A 12,081-nucleotide genomic window follows, 5' to 3' on the forward strand; every position below is an offset into this window, starting at 1 on the left:
GCTGACATTTTTATTCTGCCCTGTATTTTGTAGAGGACAGAGATATACACAAGGAAGAACCTACTGCTCAAAAGCAAAATCAGAGTTCTGTGTAACTCAACATGCTTCCCTTCTTCAATGCCAGTACACTTGGGGGATGCATTAGTCATGATAAACCAGGTTACACTGCAGTAATAAACAACTCCAAAATTCTTAGTGGCATAATATAAAGGTTTATATCTCATTCATGCAAATTTTCATGCAAGTCTGAGTAATGCTCCTATGGTTTCTCAGCAATGCGCTCCGCTTCAATTGTGTGGTCCCATTATCTTCACAGGAAGCCTCTTCCCTAACAGGGAGAAGAATTTTCAGGCTGAAAAACTGCAAATGGGCTTTTTACCATCTCAGCCTCGGGTGACAGGTGCCCCTTCCATGATAATCATATAGCTCTGTTCAACTACGAAGAGATTATCTTTTTTGTTTGTCCAGAAGGAAGAAAAGGAAAAGCAGACAATGGTAAATACCATCAATGTTTATCTAAGAATACTAAGGTCACTTGTCTTTACTGCAACTACTTGTTGGTTGTGATAATGGAATGCTAGTTTACAAAGAATGTTTCATTTCCTTAAATCATTTGTTGTAATTCTATTATGTTTATATCAATATATTTTATCAGGTGACGCAAAGACTAAACCCTGAGTAAACAGGAATTTAGTTGAGAAGTGCCAGAACTCTCTACCACTATGTATTCATATCAGGTGAGATTTTTATGGTTTGTTTGGTTGGTGTTTTTGAGACAAGGTCTCACTCTTGTCACTTAGGCTGGAGTGCAATAGCATGATCTTGGCTCACTGCAACCTCTGCCTCCTGGTTCAAGGGTTCCTCCCACCTCCCCACCACCTGCCTGTAGCGGGGATTACAGGCACACTCTCGCTGATTTTTTGGTAGAGATGATGTTTCATCATGTTGTTCAGGCTGATTTCAAACTCCAGAACTCAAGCAATCTACCTGCTTCAGCCTCCCAGTGTTCTGGGATTACAGGCATGAACCATAACACCTGGCCTATATTACTGAGTTCTTAAAAGCCTTCTTAGGCCAGGCACCGTGATTCAAGATGACAAAGACTTTCTAAGGTGAAGTGTGTAATTTTTCATGTGGAAGGGGTCCATAATTTTCAGCAGATTCTCAAACAGTTTTCCTTTTGCTGGTCTATTGACTCCTCTACAAAATGTCTGTTACTGATCTGATCTTCCGGAGCATATGTTAAGTGCACGGCATAACTAAGTGGACAAAATAGATCATTGAGGAAGGAATTTAAGGAAAGGAGTTGAGAGAGAAGAGATGTTTAGCAATTGGAGTGATGGAGTCTGGGAAAACAGGTCTAGCAAGAGGAGCTGAATGTCTTAGACAGTGGCAGGAAGGGAGCCAGGAAACAGAGTACAGAAACAAAGGAGAGAAGCGATATCTAGAAGACAACTATTTGTGCATTTGCATTTTGCAAAGTCCAAGGAGAGTATCTTGTCTATTCCTGGGTGCTGATGCTCTGCTACCAGAGTTTGCTTTCCACCAAGCCTCTGGTGAGAGGTTTGATATGCATCCAGATACTTAGACCACATTTTCTAGAACTAAGGATTAGCATATACAAAAAAATGTTTTAAAATGAGTGGCATGATTCCTTTAGCATGTTAATTCACATATTAAGTGTAAATAAATCATCCCTTTTAGTATGCTTGTGTCTTAAAGCTAGATCTGCTCTTTACTGGTGGGATAGTAAAAGGGTAAGACTCTTGTGCAGAAAAATCCAGCAATGTCCATGGAAAACTCAATGAAACATTTAAAGAAAAAATTATATACAAATGAAATGTTAACTCACAAAAGATAGAAATCCACAACTAATTAATACTGCTAATGTGTACTTCAATCTCTGAGGGAAGCAAAAATAGTTTTATTTTTTAAATTTAAAATCAAGGAAATTGATTTATTCTGAAATCCCAGGGGGTTCTTCATAAAGTGACAATGTTCAAGCATAGTTTAAAGGACACCTGATGTACCTGAGCAGGTAAGCACCTTTCCCACACAATGTAAACTTGCCCTCCCTGCTCAGCCTAAGTCACTAGCCCTTCCTTTTGCATTTCTGGGGGGAAAGAAACACTAATTGAACTGCAAAATCTGTGGATTTAAAATTGTCTTCTGACTCTCTGCTTTGTCAATTAACATCACACTGGTTTTTCAGAAGCCAGCCTAGCACCTCAGAGCCCCACAGACTTGACAGGACCCTCTGATGGCAACTAAAATTTCTGAGGACGTGCCATATGCCTATAAAACAGCACCTTTGAAATTATATCATGACTCTTCTGACACATTAGAGTACCAATCTGCTTACATATTTGTTACCCAGACAGACTTCTCAGAAAGGGTGAAAGGAACTTTGTCTTTTCAGCTTTGACTTTATACCTAATGTTGTTAATCATATAGCAGGGACTTAATAACCTATTTAAAAGACAGAGATAGAGGGAAGGAAGGAAGGAAGGAAGGAAGGAAGGAGGGAAGGGAGGGAAGGGAGGGAAGGGAGGGAAGGAGGGAGGGAAGGAGGGAGGGAAGGGAGGGAGGGAGGGAGGGAAGGAGGGAGGGAAGGAAGGAGGGAAGGGAAGGAGGGAGGGAGGAAAAGTCTCAGAAATACGTTTTCTACACTGACAGTAAGAGTCAGGGACGGATGTTGGAACCCTGCCTGACCACACAGCTGCCTCTGGAGACATCTCCTTCTGCATCTGAATTCCTTTGACTCACAGGGCCTGGTTGTGAATTTGGAGGTATCCTTCTTGACTTGCTTTGTTAGCTGGCTGCAGTTGTCCCAATAAAAACGTCTAGTAAACATTTATGTTTTGCCAGGTGCATTACATGCTTCATGTGCACTCTCTCATATTTTAATATTTGAAAATCTGCAGCAAACATGGACACAGAAAGATTCATAAAACAGTAACTATATACTTTAATGAATAATTAATTACAAAATGATCTTACATGTACATGCCACCCAAATTAAATCAAACAAATCTTATCAGGACCAGAAGCCCCCCATGTGTCCCCTCCGTCTCTCCTACCCATTAGAAACCCTGTCCTAATGTTATGATAACAATGTTCTTGCTTTTCTTTTGGTTTTACATCCTATGTTCATGAATTTTCTTATCTAATTATTAAAGTTCCATAACTGGTAAGTATGCAATGACCACCATGTGTTAGGGATGAGACATCTGATGATGTCTCAGAATTCAGTGCCATGGCCTGTAATATATGGGTAGCTGAGGCCCCAGTAGCCTTACTGGGGCAGGCTGTTGAAAACTCCCACTTGTTTTGGAAGTGACTCCAATCTTTGCTCAGAGCTCTCTGATTTGCTACTAAGCAGCTCACGTTCAGAATTCTTGAACTAGCTTCATCTCTCAGAGAGCACTGTGGGACTCATGTTCACATCAACCCATGTGACTCAGCTGGAAAAAAAGAAAATGGAAAAAAAAAAAAAAAAGCCAGTGCTAGGCCAGCCAGCATGGCCCCTCACCCACCAGCACAGTGAAATGCTACCTTTGAGTATAGTTGTACTGGAGAGGTTCTGATGCTGTTTTCTATGTGAACAAATCCTTCATTTAAAAACTGTGTTAAACAAAAAGGCTGAATTGCATCTCAGAAATTATCCTGTCAAACCTCTTAAACTTTGAAAGAGCAAGAAACTCGGGCCTAGAGAGGAGACATGATTTCTTCAACGCCACACAAATGTGATAATGCACAGTGGTGGATAATCAGGTCAGGTGAATACAATTCCTTTAAACATGACAGGCACCCAGAGAAGGTGAGAACATAACGGTGTTTCCGTTCCATTCCAGGATGGAAAACCCAGTTGGCTCATGTTCTGTTTTGATGAGGTTCTGGGAAGTGAGCCAGGTAACTTGAGGGATTTGGACAAAACTAAACAAGAATATTTTCATTTTTTTTTCCTAAGCCGAGAGTCAAGTAATTCAGGCAAGGGTAGGTTACCACTGTCCCCACCTGAATATACTCAAGGCCATTGGCTTGCACAAGTCAGTAGTAAACCTTCACATCCACAGTAGACTTAGTACAGCTTTCTACAGTTTACAAAATACTTCCAGACAGATTATTCCACACAATCAACATAAGAATCCTCTGGAAACTGGCAAGACTGCTCATTTTATTCCTACCTTTATTTATTTTTTTATTTAGAGACAGGGTTTTGCTCCATCACCCAGGCTGGAGTACAGTGCCTCAATATTGGTTCACTGCAACTTCCACTTCCCAGGTTCAAATGATTCTCATACCTCAGCCTCCAGGTAGCCGGGACTACAGGTGTGTGCCACCTCTCTTGGATAATTTTTGTAATTTTTAGTAGAGACATGGTTTCACCGCTAGCCAGGCTGGTCTCGAACTCCTGACCTCAAGTGATCTGCAAGCCTGAGCCTCCCAAATTGCTGGGATTACAGGTGTGGGCCACCACACCTGACCTATTCCTACTTTTAAAAGAAGAAACTGAATACTCATCTGAGCACATAAAACCCACGAAGCTGGGGTTACTGGTTTCTATTTGATCATGGTTTTTGATGACAGGTAAGAAGAGAGCCCAGAAGATAGTGTCACATGCTTCATTCTTCATCCTGTGATTAGGTAACACCAAAACCTATTACAAAATGCTCCACTTGTTAACTCTGTATCCTAAGCATCTCTCTTCAATATGCCCCCAACATTGGAGGATCTCAGGAGAGAAAATGACTTAAACCAAATTTTTTAAATAAAGAATTTTAAGAAATATAAATATCAATAACTATGATATTATTCTAAAATGATTTAGTCCATTATGATTTCCCAATATGGTATCTCTATACTCAGGTTGAGCATCCCTAATCCAAAATCCAAAATGCTCCAAAATCTGAAACTTTTTGAGTACTGACATGACACCTTTGCTTTCTAATGGTTCAATGTATATGAACTTTGTTTCATAAATAAATTATTTTAAATAGTGTATAAAATTATCTTCAGACTATGTGTAGAAAGTCTATATAAAACATAAATAAATCTAATGTCTGGATTTGGGAATCATTCCCAATGTATTTCATTATGTATATGCAAATGTTCCAAAAAATATGAAAAGTTCCAAAATCTAGAACATGTCTGGTCTCAAACATTTTGAATACAGAATATTCAACATATATTTAAGTCAGCATGTTAGAACTATAAGCAACTTCACAAATTTTGTCAGCCCATGTGTCTCATTTTCTGGTTAAAGAAACTAAAACCAAGATAAAGGAAGTGATTTTTCTCCAGCTGACATAAACAAATCCATGGGAGAGCCAGGACAAACACCAATATGTCCTGAGCCCCAACTCCACGTCCTTTCTATCCCACTGACACATACTAACCCACTTGTGTTCCATAAGAGCATCTCCCAAACTGATCTGTGCTTAAGCAATTCATACACAGCATTTTGTTGGGGACCTACCAGTACTTGTCAATGTTCCCTGTTTATTGTCCCCTCTCCAAGTCTGAGGTCCTCAACTATAAAATGCAAATAATCTCTGCGCCTCCCACCTCACAGTGCAGTGCCCATATGCAAGTGAGAGAGGTTACAATGGGGTTTATTCTTGAATTTGCATCATACAATCTTTGCAAGCCACTGCACCTCTCTTTGCCTCAGTTTTTCTATCTATAAAGGGGAGAGTCTACTATTTTGTATTTAGCCCAGAGTAATTCTAGAATAAAATATGCAGACATTAACATACCCTGATCCCTTCTTAATAAAATATATTTTAGTTATTAAAATCTTCATCAACTACCCATGATTATTGCATTTATCTATATTAATCACACTTTTACTAATTCAACTAGCACTTCCTGTGTGTCTGGCACAATGAAGAGAGGAAAGGGCATGGAAGACCCAGTCCTTGCCTTCAAGAAACAGACAATTCCAACACAAAATGACATAGACACAAATAAAATAGAAAAAAAAAAATGACTCTCAAAGACTATACACAAGCATTTCGGGGATGGCAGGAAAGTAATGTCACATTCTTAGACTGAGCTATTAAAAGGAAGGATTTTCCACCACTTTGGAATAAAACAAAATAAAGGAGACAATAATAATTACGATTGTCCTCCTCCATGACCCCCATCCCCACCAAAAGCAGTACAAGAGAATTCTAGTCTAGCAAGCAGTATGTTTTCTAGAAAGCTGCCCATGGTTTAGAGCATGGTAGTTCTAGAAACCCAGGCACCATTAGTGGCTTTGATGAAATTCATTGCTCTGTCTGTACTTCCTTTGGTATTGGTACCTCCACTCTTTTTTCTTACAGTTGTTTTTAAATCTATCTTTGCTCCATTGCTAGTACAGAAAAATATTAACTGTGTTTTATTCGTTGTTTTCTCCCTCTTTTACCTTCTATCCACACCTATACTTTAACTGTATATGATAGCCCTCAGATATTCACTTGTGAAGACCGAACTGAAGGAAACTGACCACCTGAAAAAAGACAGGCTTGTCAATTTTCACAGTGTAGTTACATCCTTATTATGTCCCTGGAATTATTCTATTAGAGATCTATTTAAGCTAAGTCATGTAACTGAGTGAAACCAGGCCAGGATTTTCTCCCACCCAGAGAGCTACTAAGAAGCTGCAGAGAGTCCCCTGGAAAATCGTGATCCCTGAAAACACAGACACACACATACACCCTATAAAACAGACAAAAGCAAGCAAATGCAGAGCATAATCAAGATGGTAAAGGAGGTGTGGCTTAGCTTTCATGACCCCTCATCAGCTTGCATGCACTGTGGTGTTGCTCTATTTCCACAGCCATCCAGCTGCTGGCAAATGTCACAGACTGCTCCTGGTCCCTACTGCAAGGCTTCACTGTATGATCTACCTTCCTGTCCTGAACCATTATTACAGACTCCTACTTTTCTCATTATACAACAAAACTTTATGGAATATCTGTGTCCATATGATACTGATTTAGAGATCATGCCAACTTTGAAAAATACAGATACCTCCAGCCCTCTCCCAGACATTCTGATTCAGTAGGTCTGGAATGGAGCCCAGCAAGTCAAGTTTTAAGGGTGATCTCTGGTTGATTCTAATGTGTACTCCTGGTTGAGACCCGTAACGGAGTCAGACTCTTATCTAATTCACATGATAAACCGAGGTCCAATAAGAAGACACGAACTGTTTAAAAGCCAACCAGAGACTTTATGATTAAAAAAGGATTCAAGTCTCCTGATTCTTATTCTGTGTTCTGCTTCTTAGTACAATACAGTTGACAAAAGAAAAGAAAACTAACTCCTCTTACTAAACATACTCAATTTTAGAGACTGTATCAGAAAATATATATAAATATTTATATTTTATATATAATATATATTTGTAAATATATATTTCAAAGCTTGAAAAGTCATACTTATCACAGTCAAAAAAGAGGGTTGGTTCTGAATATACAGCTTGCATTTAAAATTAAGCAAGTATAAAGAAACAGAAAGTACTATGGTTTGAATTTTCTATGGAAACCAGCTCTGTGAATTAGTTGAGAGATTCTGCCGATATTTCAACCTCAGAGAAGACTGCTTAAGGATTTCATGAATAACTGCTGTCATCCAGATAGAATTTCCCTTTGTTTTTCAATCATGTATCATTATTAATAAATTTCAAAAATCACTTTTGAGATAATAAACTTGAAAAGTCAAAGTCTTATAGATACACAGCGTTTTCATTATAAACTAAACAGCAGGGCAGAAGAAAATTGTTAGTGTTTCATTTTAGTTAAAACATTCCATTTAGATGAAGGTCCTCGAGGGCAGGAGGCAATACTTACACATTTCAAATTGGTGGCATTACACCCAAACAGAGATATTAAGAAAAAATATAAAAAAATTGTGGAATATATAAGAGGGAAAACTAGAGCCCAGTCTCATTGGTAAGACAGCAACACTTAACAACACTTCGTCTAGGATCAGCATTTCTGTATCAAAAGAAAAGGAAAGAAAGAAAGAAGAAAAAGAAAGAAAGAAGGAAAGAGAGAAAGAAAGAAAGAAGAGAAAGAAAAAAGAAAGAAGAAAGGAAGGAAGGAGAAAGAAAGAGAGAAAGAGAGGGAGGGAGGAAGGGAGGGAGGGAGGGAGGCAAGAAAGAAAAGGAAGGAAGGAAGGAAGGAAGGAAGGAGGACTATGCACACACAATGCCTACTTCAAATAAAAGGAATATAATAATCAAAAGTAAACAAGTTTCATTCTTTTTGACTATCTTCTATTCATGGTATAATTCAGTACAAAGTATAATTCAGTAGAACATGACTAAGAGATATTCTTAAATTCTGATCAGTTAACACTGTCCATTTTCTGACCTGAGGAAATAGAGTCAGGTACACAGGATTATGAATTAATTGAAAGAAGGTAATTTTTGTAAGTGTGAGAAAAACAGAGGTCGATGGGGCTGTCAACACATGGTTATAACTTTATCTCCCATTTTCATTAAGTCATCAATAAAGCGTACAATTTATTCAAAAGATATTAATAACCAAAACATCAATGCGTGATTTTAAGATCAAAACCACATTGAGATACCATCTCATACCAGTTAGAATGGCGATCATTAAAAAATCGGGAAACAACAGATGCTGGAGAGGATGTGGAGAAATAGGAACACTTTTACACTGTTGGTGGGAATGTAAATTAATTCAACCATTGTGGAAGACAGTGTGGCGATTCCTCAAGGACCTAAAAATAGAAATCCCATTTGACCCAGCAATCCCATTACTGGGTATATATCCAAAGGATTATAAATCATTCTACTACAAGGACACATGCACACGAATGTTCATTGCAGCACTGTTTACAATAGCAAACACCTGGAACCAACCCAAATGCCCAAAGATGATAGACTGGATAGGGAAAATGTGGTACATATACACCATGGAATATTATGCAGCCATCAAAAACGATGAGTTCACGTCCTTTGTAGGGACATGGATGAACCTGGAAACCATTATTCTCAGCAAACTGACACAAGAGCAGAAAATCAAACACCGTATATTCTCGCTCATAGGCGGGTGTTGAACAATGAGAACACATGGACACAGGGAGGGGAGCACTACACACTGGGGTCCGTTGGGGGGAAATGGGGGGGGGCGGTGGGGTGGGGAGGTGGGAAGAGATAGCATGGGGAGAAATGACAGATACAGGTGAGGGGACGGAAGGAAGCAAAGCACACTGCCATGTGTGTACCTATGCAACAATCTTGCATGTTCATCACATGTACCCCAAAACCTAAAATGCAATAAAAAAAAAAAAGAAAAAAAGAAAAGAACCATGATGTTGTATCTATCCATAAGAGGATATCTGGTCATGTTAGTCAGAATAGACTCTGCTTTGCTGTGTTCAAAGATTAATCCTCAAATCTCAGTAGTTAAATCTTTTTTTGGTTTGGTTTGTTTTCAGTCTGATTTGAAGTCCATTATCTCTCCGTGATGATTTCATCTCTGGTGGTTTCCATCTTTCCACTCAGGGTATTAGAGCTCCTTCTTTGAAATGCATGGACAGAGAGGCAAAGCAGGAAGAGCTCCCAACACTCAGAACTGCCTCAGGCCTAGCATGACACAGCCACCTGCTCACATTCCCAATGGTGAGAACTCGGGCACATGGGGTTAGAACTGTAACTATGCAGAGGCTGGAGATGTATAACCTCCTTGTGTATCTAGAAAGAAAAATGGTGACCATAACACAGCATTGTATCTGCCACAGAGAGCCAATTAAATGTACGGGAAAATCAGAAGTAGAAGAGAGTGAGGTCACTCTGAGTGACTGAGGAAAGTTTTCCCAGGAAGGTAAGATTAGAGAAGCCTAAAAAAAAAAAAAAAAAAAAAAAAAAAAAAAAAAAAAAAATAGACTAGGTAGAAAATACAGACCACATGCCACATGGAAAGAATTTTTAAACCAAAGCTCTGAAGGCAGAAAGTAGTGTTATTTCCCTGCTGAACAACTGTTAGTGAATAATGGAAGACAAGTCTTCACAAGAAGGTGGGGAGGAGATTATTTTGAATTTTAGAGAGGAGTAGAAATAACTTTTTTTGTAGAGTAGCATTATGGTCTGTGACGTCTGACTGTCCAGGTGTTCTAGGTATATGCTGGATGTCCAGTAAAGAAAGCTAGAAGTCATCACTTTCCCTAATTCATCCTATTATCAGAACTATCCAAGTGATTACTAATCACTATTGATTCTACTTTCTACATAGCTCTAAAAACCATCCATTTCTCTATGCCCCCATAATCTCTGCCTTATTCCAGGGCCTTAAGTTGGCTTACTTGGTGCTAGGCACTAATGTTTGTGTGCCTGCTAAATTCTTATGTTGAAATTCAAATGCCCAGTGTGTTGGAATTTGGCATTTGGAGACAGGACCTTTGAAAGGTAATTAGGTCTTGAAGGTGGATCTCATATGAAGGGATCAGTGCCCTCATGAGAAAAGACAGTAGAATTCACCACTTCCTACCCTGACCATGTGAGCACAAAGCAAGAAGGTAGGTTTACTATATTAGTCCATTTTCACGGTGCTGATAAAGACATACCCAACACTGGGAAGAAAAGTAGGTTTAATGAACTCACAGTTACACATGACTGGGGAGGCCTCACAATCATGGCAGAAGGTGAAAGTCACTTTTACATGTCAGTGGCAAGAGAGAAGGAAAGAAGCAAAAGCGACAACCCCTTATAAAACCATCCTATCTCATCTTATTCACTGCAATGAGAACAGTATCGGGGAAACTGCTCTCCAGATTCAATAATCTTCCATGAGGTTCCTTCCACATGGGAATTATGGGAATACAATTCAAGATGAGATTTGGGTGGGGACACAGAGCCAAACCATATCATTCCATCCCTGCCCCCTCCCAAACCTCATATCCTTGAATTTCAAAACCAGTCATGCCCTCCCATCAGTCCCCCAAAGTCTTAACTCATTTCAGCATTATCTCAAAAGTCCATAGTCCAAAGTCTTATCTAAGACAAGTCCTTTCTGCCTATGAGCCTGTAAAATCAAAAGCAAGCTAGTTACTTCCTAGATACAATGGCAGTACAGGCATTAGGAAAATACAGCCATTCCAAAGGGGAGAAATTGGCCAAACAAAGGAGCTATGGGCCCCATGCAAGTCCAAAATCCAGCAGTATGCAAACTGAAAAACAGGCCCTTATCAGAAACCAATTAGGCCCACACTTGATCTTGGACTTCTAACCTCAAGAACTGTGAGAAATAAGTATCTATTGTTAAAGGCATCCAGCCTACGGTATGTTTATAGCAGCCCAAACGGACTGACACCCGGTCTCTTACCACATGCCCTTCGGTGGTCTCCCTGTCTCTGGCTTCTTTCTTCTTTAGTATGATCCTGACACTACAGGCCAATGTATACCATGAGCGCCTGTTTCTGACTTGGTCCATACCTACTTTACATTCTACCAATATCAAACCGCTTTGTGTTTTTGTGAAAATATTACATTTTTTATGACTCTCGAAATTTATATATGCTGCTTCTTGTAGCTGAAAAAACTTTTCACTCTTTCCTGGTCACAAACATTCTATTTATTCTACAAAACTTCTTTATAAAATAGCCTTTTCCTTATCTCTTCCAGAGTTAATAATTCCCTCTTCTGTGCTTTTAAAAAGTTTTATTGCTTCCATTAGTTTGCATTTGTTCATATCTTATCCACCCCTCCATATATAATGTGAGCTCCACTAAGAACAGGGAAAGTGTCTTCACCTTTGCAACCCAGATCTAAGTCCTACACGTGATTCACAGGACAATCTCCATAAATGCTTTGAAATCAATGTGAAAGTTAATATTATGAGCAGTATCTCAGGTATATTCTAAATCGAATATTTAAGCTTATTACTATGTGCCCTAGAGTAATAATAATAATGAAATACTACAGAATGTTAAAAAGCAGGAATATAGAAAATGAAAATGTTATTGACTCAGTATTGTAGGATTCTTTAATAAGATCTGATAGTTACTAACAGCTTATTCTGGGTTAGATGCTGTGCTAAGTGTTTCAGTATATTATTTTATTTAATA

The sequence above is a fragment of the Saimiri boliviensis genome, chromosome 1, assembly GCF_048565385.1.
Source record: "Saimiri boliviensis isolate mSaiBol1 chromosome 1, mSaiBol1.pri, whole genome shotgun sequence".
NCBI lineage: Eukaryota > Metazoa > Chordata > Mammalia > Primates > Cebidae > Saimiri > Saimiri boliviensis.